This window comes from Triticum urartu, chromosome 4 (assembly GCF_003073215.2).
Source record: "Triticum urartu cultivar G1812 chromosome 4, Tu2.1, whole genome shotgun sequence".
NCBI classification, from domain to species: Eukaryota; Viridiplantae; Streptophyta; class Magnoliopsida; order Poales; family Poaceae; genus Triticum; species Triticum urartu.
Window position 1 is genome coordinate 147,495,686 of NC_053025.1, and position 13,310 is coordinate 147,508,995.

The window sequence follows — 13,310 nt, forward strand, 5'->3', positions numbered from 1 at the left end:
TAACACCTCCGGGTCACTACTCCAACCCAATGGACAATCTTGTTGCCGCTGCTGCACGGCTGGAGGCCATTCCAATTGAAGGTGACTCGCCGCAGGCAGTAGAGACGCGACGGGTCAAGGAACTTCTGAGGACAGCTTTGGCCCAACAGGAAGCGTACTCGTACAGCCGCGACCGGATCCACTCGACCCCCCGTCCAAGCCGGAGCTATAGCAGACATATGGATGAACCAGCAGTGTCGAGTAATGAACGACGTGGAGCACCCCGTGACAACAACCCGGCGGGTGGTGCTGATAACGCTCAGGGAGTGGTGGACCGGGCCCGCGCGCGCAGGGAGGCCGAGTTAGCCACACAGCATCAGGCTCGGCAGCTCACGCCGGTTCGTCCAACCACCTTGACTGAACCTGGTGTTACTTCTAGTTCTTTGGGGGTGCCTTGCCTTATCCCCGCTTTACGCAACGTGCGCCTGCCCAAGGATTTCAAAGGCCCGCGCAAGGTACCAAATTACACGGCGGATCAACCTCCAGAGACATGGGTGGAGAGCTATGAGATGGCCATGGAGATGCTTGATGTGGATGACACGGCGGCGTGTGTGAAAATACTTCACCATGATGCTTGAAGGAACGGCCCGTACTTGGTTAAAAAGCTTGCCGGCTAATTCTATCAGTTCATGGGCCCAATTACGAGCCCGGTTTATCAGCAATTTCAAGGATACCTGTAAACAGCCTATGTCGATAGTGGACTTAGCTGCATGCGTCCAGGAGGAAGGAGAATCAATGACTCATTGGGTGCGCCGGTTCACAAGTGTTGCACTCCTCAGACCGCATCAACGCTGACACCGCAGTATTAACCCTAGAAGGCAACTGCCGGTTTGGGCCCCTGAAGCTGAAGTTGGGACGGATGAAGCGTCATTGCACCGACATGGGGACCCTCATGGCCGCTTTGGTGAAATATGCTGATTCTGATAGTACCAAGGATCCCGAATCTGATGATGACAAGACAGGGAAAGGGAAGAAGAACAGCAGCTCCAAAGGTCAGCAGCATCACTGGGCAGGCAATGGTGGTGGAGGCAAGCGTAAAGCGGATGGTAACATGGACTTTGTGGCTAATACCAACGCACAGGACAATGGCCAGCGACGCAAGGGTAGACCGAAAAATCGTAATGGAGCACCCAACCCTAACCCAAACCGCCTAAACTATCTGCTAAGCCAGCCCTGTCCAAGACATGGGACGAAGGAGGCGCCAGCAAACCACCTTTGGAAGGATTGCTTTATTATGCAGGAGTTCAAGAATTCTAATAATTTCCGGTATGATCACGAATCTGGCGGTGGCTCAGGATCCGGGCCGGGTTACGGTGGAGGAAGTTCCGGTTCAGGATTCAATGGTAATCCGGGCGGACATAATGGTCAAAATAGTCAGAACAACCAGGGTGGTTACAACCAACAGCAGCAACAGTCAGGTTACCAGAGCAACCCAAAGCAGTTGAGTAGTGGGCAGTACCATGTCTTCACCACTAGCTTGGACAAGCGAGACCGGAAGGTTCAGAGGCGGGCCGGTCAACTCTGTTGAACCGGCCATACCCCGTTATCTACGTTGGTCTGAACAGCCAATCATATGGAGCAGAGAGGATCACCCTCCCCAGGTCGATAATCCGGGTCAGTTGGCTCTGGTGGTGGCGCCTCAGGTGGGAGGTTACAGTTCACCAAGGTGCTCATGGATGGAGGGAGCAGCATTAACATCCTGTACTATGAGACCTTCCGTCGTATGGGACTAACAGATAAGAATCTCAAACCGTCTAATACAGTATTCCACGGTGTAGTGCCTGGCAGATCAGCATATCCCGTTGGTAAGATAGCTCTGGAAGTGGCCTTTGGGGATGATCATGATTCCAGGTCGGAGACATTGACGTTTGAAGTGGTGAAAATCCAAAGTCCATATCATGCCCTGTTTGGGCGACCGGCCTACGCCAAGTTTATGGCTCGGCCCTGTTATGTGTATTTGCAGCTCAAGATGCCGGGTCACAAGGGGACAATAACGGTTCACGGAAGCCGCAAAATCGCTTTGGAGTGCGAGGAAGGAGATGCGGCCTATGCAGAGTCGGTTTGTGCCACCGAGGAGTTGAAGTATTATAAAGACAATGTTGATCCGGCGGACATGACTCCGTTGAAGAAGCCAACTACGGAGCATGATCCGGCCCTGAAGTTCAAATCGGCAGCAGAAACTAAGCTTGTTGACTTCGTACCTGGCGATTCGTCCAAGCAGTTCAGCATCAGTGCCAACTTGGATCCGAAATAGGAAAGCGCGCTCATCGAGTTCATCCGTGAGAATCGGGACATTTTTGCATGGAAGCCCTCTGACATGCCAGGTGTACCGAGGCAACTCGCTGAGCACACACTTAATGTGGATCCTAAATATAAACCGGTGAAACAGTTCCTCCGCCGGTTTAACAAGAAAGACGCAAGGCGATTGGAGAAGAGGTAGCCAGGCTCTTAGCAGCTGGCTTTATTGTTGAAGTTTTTCACCCTGAGTGGCTTGCCAATCCGGTGCTGGTCCTCAAGAAAAACGGCACCTGGCGCATGTGTGTGGATTACACAGATCTTAATAAAGCTTGTCCAGTAGATCCTTTTGCCCTCCCCCGTATTGATCAAATTATTGATGCTACGACGGGTTGTGAGCGTTTAAGTTTTTTGGATGCATATTCTGGCTATCATCAGATCAAAATGGCAGTTAAGGACCAGGAGAAGACGACATTTATAACTCCCTTTGGAGCCTTCTGCTATGTGTCTATGCCCTTCGGGCTCAAGAGTGCCCAGGCAACTTATCAACGGTGTGTACAAAATTGTCTTCACAAGCAAATCGGCCGTAATGTACATGCTTACGTGGATGATATCATGGTTAAGTCTAGGGAGAAGGAGACTTTGATTGATGATTTGAAGGAAACCTTTGATAACCTTAGGACATACAAGATGATGCTTAATCCGGACAAGTGTGTCTTTGGTGTACCGGCGGGCAAGCTATTGGGTTTTCTGGTGTCCAACAGGGGAATTGAGGCTAATCCGGAGAAGATCACGGCCATCACCTCCCTGGCTAAACCAAAATGTATCAATGATGTTCCACGACTGGCCGGCCGAATTGCAGCATTAAGCCGGTTTATCAGTCGTCTTGGTGAGAAGGCAATCCCTTTGTATCAGATGTTGAAAAAGACGGATCAGTTTGTTTGGAGTTCCGCCGCTGATGAAGTGTTTGAGGACTTAAAGCGGCAATTGGCCAATCCGCCGGTGCTCGCCGCTCCCATTGACAAGGAGCCGTTGCTGCTATATGTTGCTGCCAATGCTCGGGCGGTCAGCGTGGCTATTGTGGTGGAGCGAAAGGAGGCAGGTAAGGAGCATCCGGTTCAACGACTGGTCTATTATATCAGCGAGGTACTAATCAAGTCCAAGCAAAGGTATCCGCATTGGCAGAAGCTGGTGTATGGAGTTTTTATGGCAAGCCGGAAGCTTAAACAATACTTCCAAGGGCACCCAATTACGGTGGTCAGTTCTGCTCCTTTGGGAGATATCATCCAGAACCGGGAAGCAACTGGCCGGATTGCAAAGTGGGCTATAGAGCTGGGGCCGTACAATTTGAAGTATGTGCCTCGGACAGCGGTTAAGTCTCAAGCACTTGTTGATTTCATCAATGATTGGACGGAAATGCAAGCACCTGAAGAAAAGCCGGATCATACGTATTGGACCATCCATTTTGACGGATCCAGGCAATTGGAAGGCTCGAGGGCTGGAGTTGTATTAACTTCCCCACGAGGTGATAAGTTTTGTTATGTTCTCCGCTTAATGTTCCCTTGTACTAACAATGCAGCTGAGTATGAAGCCTTGCTCCATGGTCTCCGTATGGCTAAGGAGATGAATCTAAGTCGAGTTAAGTGCTTCGATGACTAGGACCTTGTGGCTCAGCAGGTGTCTGGCACTTGGGACTCCAAGGACCCACTCATGGCAACATATCATCGTGAGGTGGATATTATTGCAGGTTATTTCAAAGGCTATCAGGTGGACCACGTGGACCGGCAGAAAAATGAAGCGGCGGACGCTTTAAGCCGGCTGGGCTCTCAGCGCAAACTGGTCCCGCCCAATGTTTTTCTGGATGTGCTGCATAACCCGTCGGTCAAGATCCCTGGTGAAGAGGATTTGGCTATTCCTGATCCGGAGGCTCAATTGGTGGTAGCTCTTCATGTTATTCCGGATTGGACACTTCCTTATCCGGCATACAAGAACCGGGGCGAGTTGCCAGAGGATGAGATTCTGGCCCGGCAGATAATCTGGCGATCCAAGTCCATGGCTATCATCAACGGTGAGTTGCATCATTGCAGTGTATCAGGAGCTTTTCAACGCTGCGTGTCTCCTGAAGAAGGCCGTGAAATTTTGCGTGAGATCCACGAAGGAGATTGTGGTCACCACGCCGGTTCAAAGTCTCTGGTGGCTAAAGCGTTTCGCCATGGCTTCTATTGGTTAACTGCTCATGCTGATGCGAAGGATCTGGTTAGACGATGTGATGGTTGCCAAAGGTTTTCAAGATGTGCTCATGTACCAGCTCAAGAATTGAGAATGATTCCAATTACTTGGCCGTTTGCGACTTGGGGGCTAGATATGGTTGGGCCTTTCAAAAGGTCCAAAGATAAGAAGACCCACCTCCTGGTGGCGGTTGACAAGTTTACAAAGTGGGTGGAGGCAGAACCTGTTAGCAAGTGTGATGCGGCCACGGCGGTTCAGTTCATCAAAAAGGTGATTTTCCGATTTGGCTTTCCGCACAGTATCATTACAGATAATGGTACCAATTTGTCCAAAGGTGCCATGAAGGAGTTCTGCGAACGGGAGCACATCCGGCTTGACGTTTCATCAGTGGCACACCCATAGTCCAGTGGTCAAGCAGAAAGAGCTAATCAAGAGATCTTGAGAGGCATCAAGCCCCGGCTCATGGTTCCTTTGCAGAGAATGCCGGGTTGCTGGGTAGAAGAATTACCATCTGTGTTATGGAGCATCAATACAACACCCAACAGATCAACAGGATACACACTGTTCTTCATGGTTTATGGAGCGGAGGCGGTTCTCCCCAGTGATATCCGTCATGATTCACCTCGTGTGACGGCTTATATTGAAGCGGACAACGAGACGGCACGGCAAGATGCTCTAGACCGGTTGGATGAAGAGCGTGACATCGCAGCCGCCCGGTCGGTGATTTACCAGCAGGATCTTCGTCGTTATCACAGTCGCCGGGTCAGAACCAGAACCTTTCAGGAAGGAGATTTGGTGCTTCGGCTCATCCAAGATCAGACTGATATGCATAAGCTATCCCCACCTTGGGAGGGGCCTTTCGTGGTTAGCAAGAATCTGCATAACGGGTTGTACTATCTGATCGATATTCGAGAGCATAAAGACTCACGCACATCAGAGAAGGAAACCAACAGGCCATGGAACATAGCTCATCTTCGGCCTTATTATACCCGAGCCATTGGCTATACTTATGTACATATTACGACAATGTATATATTATGATTAAATATAATAAACTGGAACCTCAGCTAAAGCGGGGTATCTGTTCTTTACATCATGTGAGGTTACACGGAGTTGCTCTAAAGCGGCCTCCGGTTTACCCCTTGAGTTCTCTTTTTAAAAGCATCATGTTATATCACTTGGGGGTTTGGTCGTGTCCGAACCAATACCATACCTCTTGATAGGCAAGAGCCACCAGATCACTTGGGGACTTGGTCATGTCTGAACCAGTCATGCCTCTTGATCGGCCTAAGGCCACAGAATCACTTGGGGGCTTGGTCGAACCCGAACCATGACCATGCCATTTGGTCGGCATAAATGCCACGGTTTCATTTGGAGACCTGGCTGACTAGAACCATAGTTACACCTAACGTGAGCTTGGTCGTGTTTGGCCATGGTAACGCCATTTGATCAGCTCAAATAAACCTTTTTTGCAAACGGTTTTGTCATTGCATTTGTTTCACACTTTTCTTTGAAGGGTTTTTTTTGCTTTTTATTGCATTTTTTAAACCGACAAAGTTTTTTAACCACAATTGATGGAACACAGTTCATGTCAATCCGGAGACTATTTGCCCGGTTTGATCCTTGTTGTTAACATCCTCTTATGGAGTAACACGCTGTTTATTATAACCCAACATGGTTTACCTGGTAAACCAGCGTCATATATATACAGGAGCTGTTATCTCCTCCAACAGTGTGGGTTTGTAAAACTCTGCTTCAAGATTGGCCAAGCCAACTTCATGCTCAACGATGGCAAGTATTATGTATCGCAAAAATTTGGTTATATACTTAAGAATTTTTTGGATGTTTTGACTTCATATATGCAGACATCATATTCCACCGGACGGTACAACCGCAGTGGCACTTGAAGAGTTTTTTATTGCAGAAAGTGCTTTGGAAAGTTCATCACCACAGGAAGAACAAATTATGCACGAAGGCATATCAACATCAAAAGTAATAGCTAGTCTATTACAAGGCAACACAGTGCCCATAATAATATCATTGTTTTTCGCAAAGGAGAGGCAGTTTCAAAACCGGCTTCCGGTTCAAGCTTGGTCACCAGCCTGGCCTGATGGTTGTGGGTCATCATGCGCCGCTTCAGCCTCCGTTTCTCTACCCAGTGGCTGGAAATCAACAGTTGTCCAGTCGATTCCCATTAATGCTTCAAAAACAGCTTCATCATGGATCAGCAATGACGTGTCAATATCGGGAGCGTATGTGTGCTTACGGATTGGAGGGATAAGATTTTCCGACTCATGAATTGGGGCAGCTATTCGCTTGTTCTGATTATCATATTGAGCTTGATAACGAGACAAGTCTGCTTCTTCAGCGAGTTGACAAGCTAGCGGACGCACCTCCCGGTTTATGGCTCGCTGATCCGCTTCACTAAATTCTGACCCATCTTCTTTCAAGCTGGGATAGCCCTGAGCCGCTTCAATAGGATCAAAATCTGGCACCCAGGCTTTTTCCCGCATTAAGGCATTGATCGCACCGGTTCGAGCAACAGATTTCTTCAGCTCTTCAACCCGGGCAGGAAGCATCGACAGTTTCATCAGGGTATCTTGAATCAAAGTGGGCGCCGGTTTGTTGTGAGATGCGGTACAGATGATCCGCTGTGCGCCAGTAAACAGCTGTTCGACCAACGTGTAGACGGCTTTCAATTTTTTCCGCACATCTGACCCCAAGTGACCAGTGCGTGTCCCTGAAATATCATAAGGGTTAAACCGGCAGCTCTGTAAGAAGGCCGAGTCAACTCAGAAGTCAAACTGGTTTACTAAAGATAGAAGTGGCCATAGTATGCACGTGCAGCTTTATACTGGTCAGTTCATCCGCCACCGGTTTTAGTGCAGCCTCGGCATCCTCTGCTCGTTTGATTAAAGTGGACTTTTCAGTGGCCCAATCCGCCTGCTTCTTCTTGAAGTTCTCCTTAAGCTGCTCCATGGCGCTTAAAGCGCTGGCTAATTCCTCTTTTGCTTTGGAGGTTTCAGCTTGTTGGGTTTTCAGGTTTTCTTGGAGGTCGGCAATTTGGTTTTCTTTCATCTTCAGCTCAGCCTGCATGCAGATAGTTATATGCTTCAACAAAACGGTACAAGGATTGAAGTACCAACCACATAAAAAACTATGCACTTGGCACTTGGGGGCTAATGCATATTCGATCTTCATCTTTCAATTGCTTACAAAGTCCCAAGATCAATACAAGTATTCAACTTGGCACTTGGGGGCTAATGGCTATTTGCTCATATATATTCTGATGCGGCAATTTCAATTACTTAAAGTATCGGTTTAACTACGCTAAGTTGAACCGGTCCTTGGGGGCTACATCAGCGAATTTCAAAGCATCAAGATTTATATTAGCAAGTCCTAGTTTGAAAGAATATTACAAACCGTCCCTTGGGGGCAGGAGAGTCAGCAAGAATGGAAGCATACAAGCAGGAAGGAGCATATGGAAGTTACCTCATATTTATCTTTCATCATATTAACCAGACCGGCTTCATAGTCGCGACTGGTATACAGCCGGTTCAGATAGCCGGAATGGATATCTTGGGCGTTCAGAGCAGCGTAAGTCGTCATATCAGCGTTCCACTTGCCTTTGCCAAAGGCAGCAAATTCTTCCTTGGCAGAATGTTTGGACAAAGCGACAGGATTGCATGGCTCAGTATGGCCAGTGCCAGTAATGACAACCTCATCATCCTTGGTACCGCCGGTTTGCACTGGAGCTGTTGGCTTGTCAGTAGGTTTTGCTGGACCGGTGGAGCTTGCAAACCGGATGGAGCCTGTGGGCTGATTGACAGGACCTGAGGCATCAGTAGGTCTCTCTTCAGCAATAAGATCGTCGTCTTGCTGCGGTGGATCGTTGGGTATATCCTCAGGAATAGCCGCTTCAAGATCAGGTGTCTTGCCTGGCTCAAGAACGGAATATTCTTCGGCCGCTTTGTCCAGGCGGGCTTTCTTGCTTGGCCTAGGTTTGGCCCTGATAAGAATAACAAAATCAAATACATCATATGTTCTAAGGCGATGTACTGTAAATATCACAATAAGTATAGCTTACCCAAGCACCGTTTTGAGCGGTGGCAGCTGAGTAGCCGATGACTCGCCAGAAGATGAGTGTGAAGTAACCTGGTAATCGGAGTCAGACGGATTAAGAGGTTGACGAAAGCAGCCCGCTTTAGGACAAGCACTGACAAGCAAATTAGAGACCTCTGAATGGGGTTTCCGAACCGGACTGTTCGGTAAACCGGCGGAGGTAACTACCTGGCCGCTGTGCCGGGTTGTGCGACGAGCTTCGTGTTGTTGGGTCTTCATAAGAAATTTAGGATCCAAATAAGCAAGAGGATGAGAAAATTTAACTTTCCGGTTTGCCTGACGGATTTTTTGTGAAGGCAAAGGTTCTGAATCGGAAGAGAGAATAATTACCTCTGCAGCATCCGCGTGGCTGGCTTCGGCATCATCCTGACAAATATCATCATCAATAAAACGCATGAAAAATAAACCAAGTGAGTCAAGCTCTACCTCAAGGTCCGGATTATCCACATCATCATCAGGGGCCGGATTAGAAGATGCCATGGTTCTTTTCCTGTGGGCAGTCTTCTTCACAGCTTTAGTCTTTTGCCGAGTTGCTCTTTCCGGTTTGTCTGGTTTTTCTGGTTTCTCTTGCGGCAGTTTTTTGCTCCAAAACGGATCATTGCCCTGATTACACAGACACTGATATTAAACAATGACCAGACATATCAATAACAAATTCAGCAAAGAGAAACATCAAAGTCTTACAGCTGGCGGTTTGTTGGTGGCACAGAAGGGAAGCAGGCTGGTTCTAGCGCAGACGTGTTCCGGTTCATTCAGCATCTTATTCACAGCCTTTGTGATTTCTTCATTGGAGAGCTGGATTTTTGAATGTCGCAGTGGGTCATCAACAATGTCAGTATACTCGCACATCAAACCAGAGCGCTGACTAAGGGGCAGTATGCTCCATGATATCCAACAACGAGCGAGATCAACCCCTGTTAAACCGTTGGCCATAAAGGCTCTGAGCTTTGACAGTTGGGGAGCATATTTGCTTCTCTCCTGGGCAGTCAATCTTTGAGGAAAAGGGTGTGTATTGCTGAGCCGCTCCGGACGAAAGCCAGGCAAGGGATTCTCACCAGCAGGGGAGGTGTGTTTGCAGTAGAACCATGTCTGATTCCATTCTTTGGGGTGGCTGTGCAGCTTGGCGTGAGGGTATGTGACCTCTTTCCTTTTCTGAATCGCCACGCCACCCAACTCCGTATTAGAGCCATCAGTAAACTCAGTACGGCGGTTTAGATGGAAAAGGTCTCTGAACAATTCCACTGTGGGCTCCTCTTGAAAGAACACCTCACAGAGCACTTGGAAGTGACACATATTTGTAACAGAGTTGGGGCCAGTGTCTTGTGGATGGAGTTGGAAATCGGCTAAAACATCCCGGTAAAATTTAGAACCGGGCGGCTTAAAGCCCCGGGCTAAGTGATCTACGAAAACAACAACCTCTCCTTCTCGAGGTGTGGGAGGGCATTCTTTTCCAGGAGCCCTCCAATGGATGGTATCTTTGCTACCTAAAGCACCAATCAGGACTAAATCGTCCAGTTGAGCCTCTGTGACGCGAGAAGGAACCCAATTACACTCATATACTTGCTTGGCCATGATGGAATCTACAAGGTAGAGGATCCCGGTTCAAAAATGCATTTGATCAAGGTACGTTGGTATGTGCACTGTTAAACTGGAGACAGAACTATCTGAACCGGAGTTTCATGAAGCAACCAACATCTGGCGGTTCAACAAGGGGACTAATGGCATATACCGATTTGGAAAAAAATTCTATAAGGTTAAACCGCCTGATCCAAGCATTGAAAAGCTGAGATTGCGGATGGACAAGTACGCAGAAACAGGTTTCACAAGATTTCTTTACAGCATTGGATCTGAAGCAAGTTCAGAAAAGAGATAAATACTTAGAAGTTCAAAAGGAGCAGTGCCGAACCTATGAGCAAACGTTCATATAGATCTATGGTTTTCATATGCATAAGTGAAGGCGAAGGTCAAACAACTATTATTGCACAGAATAAAGATTTGCGGATTCATCTAAAGATCTATCGCATGAGCAAGAAGCAGACGATGAATACCGAAGAACTGTGAAACCCTAAAACAGATCTGCGGGGGAAAGGATAGAAGGTTTACCGGAGCTGCGGAAGACGCGAAAGGTTGCCGCGATGCTCTGGTGCGCCCAGGTTGATGCAGCGGGCAAGGTTGAGGCAGAGGTCGACGGTGGCGGCGGAGCTCTGAAGTCGGGCGATGCGAGGAAGATGAAGCAGAAGGGGAAGAAGGGAAAGAGAAAGGAAATGACCCTTCGGTCCTATTTATAAGGCAAAAAGACATGTGTCAGGCGCGACAATCAAGGGGCCATGAAACGGAGCTGTTGCCTCGATTTCCGCAGATATATTAAACAAAGAAGCATAATGGATATGTTCGTTATGACAGGTGACGTCACTCCGGTTTACAATAATCAGAGAAGATGACATCATGGCGGTTTACCAATTTATGAGAAGACGTTGAAGATGAAGTTTTTGTTAAAGGATTGACATGAACCCGTTCAAATCAATCTGGGGCCTAATGTTGAGGATATTACTGCTGGGCGTAAACTGGCCTATCTGGGCCGGGTCAACTTCATCAGTAGTTCCAGAAGTGATAAAGCCCAAGAAGGCAGATGAGGGCCTAAGGCCCGTAGCCGGTTCAAGACTTGTAGCTGTAAACCGGAAGTTGTATATAAGCTTGTATTGTAAGTTAGGAATAAGGAGAGACCAACCCGGATACGAATATCGACCGGTGTTGGGACTCTATGAACCGACGGGTGTCACCCGTGTATATAAGGGGATGACCCGGCGGCGGTTTAAGTCCTTTCTCTAGGACATCTGCCGTGACAAAACCACGACACGTCTCGTCCAGATCCAGATCCGGTTGCACGCGAACCGAGGAGATCACCGGAGTGTACTGTAGCTGCCGGAGGGAAGCGGGGCGTCGCCGGACTTGGCTCCCGGAGTCGAAGGAGAGGCGGGGAGGTCCGGATCCAGCGCGGCGGAGGAGGTAGTCGCCGGGGGCGGCGATGGAGGCCGGCGCGGAGGCAGGAGGAGCCGGGCGGAGCGGCGTCCGGTGGTGGCGAGGCTCGCCGGCGGCGCGTCGGCGCGGCGGACGGGGGGCGGAGGCGCGGAGGAAGCGGCGCGGATGCGGGCGAGGATCGGCGGCGGCGGGCGATGGGCTCGCGGGGGCCCCGAGCGGGCTTCACGGGCCTTGGGCGGCGGTGGTTCGGCAGGAGGACACGTGGCGCGCGGCTACTGGCTGGGCGCGGCGTGTCCAGCCAGGGACGGACATGTCCGGTGGTGGCGCGAGGGTTTTTTCTAGGGTTAGGGAAAGAAGATCCGGGAATTGGAAATGGGGGTCTATTTATAGAGGTAGAGGGAGCTAGGAAGCTCCAAATGAGGTGTGGTTTGCGGCCACGCGATCGTGATCGAAACGCTCTAGATGATGGAAGAGGTTTAGGTGGGTTTTGGGCCACTTTGGAGGGGTGTTGGGCTGCAACACACACGAGGCCTTTTCGGTCCCTCGGTTGACCGTTGGAGTATCAAACGAAGTCCAAATGGTACAAAACTTGACAGGCGGTCTACTGGTAGTTAACCAAGGCTGCATGACAAGTATCGGTCCAATCCGAAAACGTTTAACTCCCACACACGAAAATAGGTAGAAAGGACCACCGGAGGACATAGGAGCGCTGGAATGCAAAACAGACAATGGGGAAAATGCTCGGATGCATGAGATGAACACGTATGCAAATGCAATGCACATGATGACATGATATGAGATGCATGACAAAGACAAAACACACGGAGACAAAAACCCGACAACGAGGAAATAAAATAACTTAGTGCCGGAAACGGCAAGAGTTGGAATACAAATAAGGTAGGTTACATCCGGGGTGTTACAACACTCCACCACTACGGAAGGATCTCGTCTCGAGATCTAGGACTGGAAAAACTCCAGGTACTCAGAACGGAGGTGGTCCTCGCGTTCCTAGGTGGCTTCATGGTCGGAATGATGTGACCACTTGACTTTGAAGAATTTGATTGACTTGTTGCGAGTCTTGTGCTCAGTTTCTTCAAGAATAGCAACGGGGTGCTCACGATAAGACATGTCTTTTTGGAGATCAATGTCTTCGAAGTTGACGGTGCGGTCAGGGGTCTTGAAGCACTTGCGGAGTTGAGACACGTGAAACACATCATGCACGTTTGCAAAGTTGGAGGGAAGCCCAAGTTGATAGGCGAGATCGCCTCTCTTTCTGACAATCTTGAAAGGACCCACGTATCTAGGGGCAAGCTTCCCTTTGATACCAAAGCGACGAGTACCTTTCATTGGAGAGATGCGGAGGTAAACATGGTCTCCGATCTCGAAAGCCAAGTCCCGATGCTTGCTATCATAGTAGCTCTTCTGGCGCGATTGCGCGGCTTTGAGATTATCACGAATGACTTTGCACATCTCTTCTGCCTCTGTGATCAAGTCATTGCCAAGAAGTTGACGTTCACCAGTATCTGACCAATTAAGAGGAGTACGCCACTTCTTGCCATAGAGAATTTCAAATGGGGCCTTGCCCGAACTCGCTTGGAAGCTGTTGTTGTAGGAGAAATCGGCATATGGAAGACAATCTTCCCACTTCATACCAAAAGAGATGACGTAAGCCATGAGCATATCTTCAAGAATCTGATTGACACGCT